General features: G+C 46.3%; 1 pseudogene; it reads left to right on the top strand.

The window, feature by feature from the left end:
* Nucleotides 1,531–2,400, top strand: Gm13047 (predicted gene 13047; annotated as a pseudogene).

A 5,009-nucleotide genomic window follows, 5' to 3' on the forward strand; every position in this document is an offset into this window, starting at 1 on the left:
GTTCTGAAACAGGGTTTCTCTATGTATTCCTGTTAGTCTTGGAAATTGCTCTGTAGACCAGGCTAACCTCGAAACTCAGAGATCTGCCTGCCTCTGCCTCCTGAGTACCAGGCTCAAAGGCATTCCCATAAATTTAAATTTTATGTGTATAAATGTTTTGCCTACATGTCTATGTGTGTACCATGTGCTTGCAGTTCCTAACAAGGTCAGAAAAAGGTGTCAGATCCCCCGGGACTGGAGGTACCTATATGGTTATGAGCCAGCCTGTGAGTGCTGGGAACTGAACCTGGGTCCTCTGGAAGAGCAGCCAGTGCCTTTCACAGCTGAGCCACCTCTCCAGCCCTACATCAGACAACTTGAAGTTTTTTTCCATACTGGATACTGATCCCCAGGGCCTCAGGCATGTAAGCACACAGGTCCTCTTAGCTCCACTGTGGCCGGTTTTTTAAGTATCTTATGTGTACTGCTCAGTGCAACAAACTGTGTCCATGACGCTGCTGTGTAGTCACACCACAAGTTCTACCACAACAACCTCATACAAAGTAACCGTTGGCTCCCTGCTGCCTCCTCAGCTGTGGATAAGCTCCACCCTGCTTTCTGTGCCTGTGCGCTTGCCTGCTCTAGGCAGCCCAGGTAAACCATCATCATACAACCCTTGACTGCAAACGTCACTTCCTGTGATGCTCTCAAGACTCATCCATATTGTAGCATGTGGCTTAATTTCATTCCTTCCTCTTTTTTTAAAGCTTTATTTATTTATTTATTTATTTATTTATTTATTTATTTATTTATTGTATATAATAGCTGTATAGATGGTTGTGAGCCTTCCTATTGAATTTGGGACGGCTGCTCGCTTCGGTTGACCTTGCCTGCTCAGGCCCAAAGATTTATTTAAATAAGTACACTGTAGCTGTCTTCAGAAGCACCAGAAAGGACTTCAGATCTCATTACGGGTGGTTGTGAGCCACCATGTGGTTGTTGGGATTTGAACTCAGGACCTTCGGAAGAGCAGTCAGTGCTCTTACACACTGAGCCATTTCTCCAGCCCAATTTAATTCCTTTCAACAGCTGAGTATTATCTCACTTTATGTAAATGCTGAGGCAGAGAAGACATGAAAACTAGGGGGATATAGGGAGGGAAAGAAAGAAGTCCTCCCCTCTCTGGATGTGATTTTTGTTTCTTGCTGACTTCAAGTCAAGAACTTCAGCACAGGCAAAGAGCAATGCTGAGACACTAGGAGAGACTGTGAAGGGAAGGTTTAGGGGCTGGAGAGATGGCTCAGTGGTTAAGAGAACTAGCTGTTCCAGAGGATCTGGGTTCAATTCCCAGCACCCACTGGGCAGCTCAGAACTATATATCCTAAAACTCAGGTTGGCCTGGAACTCACAGAGAGCCACCTGCCTCTGCCTCCTGAGTGCTGGGATCAAAGGTGTGTGCCACCACGCCCAGGTACTGTTTATGGGGTCATTTCTGTTCATTTGTAGCTAGATCTAAGCTGGCTCAAGGCATCCTTGAAAATGAACCACCACCTTCTTCTTCGGGAAAACACCATATGTCAGATGACGCCAGTGCAGCGGGAGGCGGGAGGAGGTGGGCGGCAGGATTAGGAGAATTTAGCAGCGGTCTTAGGGGCCATCAGGGCTCATGGAGGTAAAGCTGAAGACAGGGAGTGGATTCCCATCACCAAGGTGGGCCTCCCGGTTAGGGACATGAAGATCAAGTCCTTGGAGGAGATCTACCTGTTCTCCCTGCCCGTTAAGGACTCTGAGATCATTGACTTCTTCCTGGGTACATCCCTAAAGGATGAGGTTCTGAAAATCATGCCAGTGCAGAAGCAGACTCGAGCTGGCCAGCGGACCAGGTTCAAGGCTTTCGTCGCTATTGGGGACTACAATGGTCACCTTGATCTTGGTGTTAAGTGCTCCAAGAAAGTTGCCACTGCCATCTGAGGGGGCATCATCTTGGCCAAACTTTCCATGGTCCCTGTGCAGAGAGGCTCCTGGGGGAACAAGATTGGCAAGCCCCACACTGTTCCATGCAAGGTGACAGACAGGCCGCTGTGGCTCTGTACTGGTGCTTCTCATCCCTGTCCCCCTAGAGATACTGGCATTGTCTCTGCTCCTGTGCCCAAGAAGCTCCTGATGATGGCCAGTATAGATAAGTGCTACACTTCAGCCAGAGGCTGCACTGCCACCCTAGGCAACTTTGCCAAGGCCACCTTTGGTGTCATCTCCCAGACCTACAGCTGCCTGACCCCCCCGACCTCTGGGAAAAGACTGTGTTCACCAAGTCTCCTTATCATCTTGTGAAAACCCACACCAGAGTCTCTGTTCAGAGGACCCAGGTCCAGCTGTGGCTACCACATAAGGGATTTTATACAAGAAAATGAATTAAGTCTGTTAAAAAAGAAAATGAACCACCAGATTTTCTTTCTTTCTCTCTTTAAAAAAAAAAAGATTTATTTATATGAGTACACTGTAGCTGTTTTCAGACACACCAGAAGAGGGCATTGGATCCATTACAGATGGTTGTGAGCCACCATGTGGTTGCCGGGAATTAAACTCAGGACCTCTGGAAGAGTAGTCAGTGCCCTTAACAGCTGAGCCATCTTAAAAAAAAAAAAAGGACTTTGGATTTCTGTCTCACACCACAAACTCAACAGGGGCAAAGGGCTAAAGATAGAGTAAACCACATGGCTCATAGAAGGAAAAACTAGACATAAATCTTCTCATTTGGGGATTTACATTACAATAAACAGACTCAGATATGCTCTTAGATAGGACTCTAAAAACACAAGCAATGAGAGAGAGAAAGAGCAGGGCACTGGGTGCCCACAGAATCCAGCCCTTGAGTTGTGGAAACAGGGGTATCAAGGGTTCAGAGTCATCCTGGACTACTTAGTGAGTTTAGGGCTAGCCTGGGATGTATCAGACACTGTCAGAGAGAAAGAAAAAGCAATTAAGCAACATTAATTAGGGTCGCTTTTCAAATAATAGACCTCCGAAAATCCAGTCCAAGTAACAGGAGAAACTCAATGCAATCCATACAGAGCACGAGAGACTTGTAGCTAGAATGCATAAAGCAAGAGGGCACACACTGTATAAAGTGGGTGTGGTGGCTCATGCTTTAATCCCAGCACTCAGGAGGCAGAAGCAGGCGGATCTCTGTAAGTTCGAGACCAGTCTCATCTACAAAGAGAGTTCCAGGACAGCCAGAGCTACACAGAGAAACCCTGTCTCAAAACAAAACAAAAACAAAAACAAAAACAAACAAAAAACACTCACTATGGAATAAGAATAAAACCAGTATAAATGAACAGAGAGGCTTTGTAACCATACAACAGTGAGTTTGCATCTTGGCTAATGAAGAGCCCAAGTTAGGACAGAAAAAGAGAGTGGAGACAGGGCTGGGGAGATGGCTCTGCAGTTTAGAACCTGGCTGCTATTGCAGAGGATCCAGGACAGACACACACACACACACACACACACACACACACACACACACACACACACACACCCGTTGAGGCCTGCCCCTTTTAACATAACTAGCCATTTTGTATTCGGTCTTCACTTTGCTCATAAAAGTACGTGAAATTAAGTTCAGGTCCTCAGACTCCGCTTCCCAGAAGTAATCCTCCATAGCTGACACTGAAGCATTCTCCTACACGATAACAACGCTATAGCTGTACCACCTAGGTGCCGTTATCTCAGTGCTCTGGAAGTCTGCTGTCCACCACCCGCCCACCAGCCCTCTTACCTCACTCAGGACCAATCAGCTTGAGAGTCAGTTGATGATACGTTAGCTAGCGAGTACTGCCTCCACCCTTCTGGACTTCTGGACTTGTTTTTTTTCCTATAAAAATCCTGCTCTAAGAACAGACCAATACCACAATTAGGCTCCCAAGTCCTTTTTTTTTTTTTTTTTGTGGTCCTGATCAGTCAGTCTCGGGGTGTGTGTTCAATAAATCATTGTTGCTTAACTGAGATCAGTGTTCGTATGGTTTGTGGGGCGATTCCTGGACCCCAACAATAACCTCAAAATCAATGTTTTCTATTTTCTTAAAGGAGGGGCAGTTGGAAGCTTGCCATCACAAAGATGAAGGCTGAGAACAGTGCTGAGCTCTTTGAGCAAGTTTCTGTTAAAGGCCCAGAACAGCAAGTCCACAGCACCAGAAAGATGGTTGCCAAGGAATGAAGTCCAATAGAAGGCTGGAGGTGACAGCCAAGGGGTGTGAGATTCCTTATGGGCTGACATAAGTGTCATCATGTTTTAACAAGGGGACCCAACCCTGTGACTGTACTAACAGTCGCTGAATGACAGTGAACTTTCTTCTCTTTCCTTTTATCCCTTTCTTTCTTCCTTCCTTTCTTTCTTTTCTTTCTTTTCTTTCTTTCTTTCTTTCTTTCTTTCTTTCTTTCTTTCTTTCTTTCTTTCTTTCTTTCCTTCTTTTAGTTTATTATATGTTATTTAGTGTGTGTGTGTGTATATTTTACAGAACACTGAGCCATCTTGCCAGTCCCATAGGTAGACTTTCATAATCAGACTGTATGGTACATGAGGCACAGTTCAACTAAGCTGCTAACAAAAAAGTGGAATCAGGCCAGGCAGTGGTGGCACACTCCTTTAACCCCAGCACTCAGAGGCAGAAACAGGCAGATCTCTGTGAGTTCGAGGCCAGCCTGATCTACAGAGTGAGTTTTCAGGACAGCCAGGTCTACACAGAGAAACCCTGTCTCGAGAAACCAAAAGAAAGGGGCAGGGGTGGGTCGGGTAGAGATCAGGCGCTCTGGAAGAAGGATGAAGTCTGTCTTTGCCACTCCTGTCCCAGTTCTGTCCCTTGAGTCTGTGTCTTTGGCCAGGGGTTCCCCCTCCTTGTCTAATCTGTCAGCTAGCTACAGATGGGGTCTGCTCTTCCTTGGGGCTTCTGTTCCCTTAAATCTGTGGTTTGTGGAACACAGAGACCTGAGGATTCCGGGGTTGGGATGGAGACGGTGAACAAAGGAAGGGT

Source organism: Mus musculus, chromosome 4, assembly GCF_000001635.26.
Source record: "Mus musculus strain C57BL/6J chromosome 4, GRCm38.p6 C57BL/6J".
In the NCBI taxonomy this organism is placed as follows: Eukaryota; Metazoa; Chordata; class Mammalia; order Rodentia; family Muridae; genus Mus; species Mus musculus.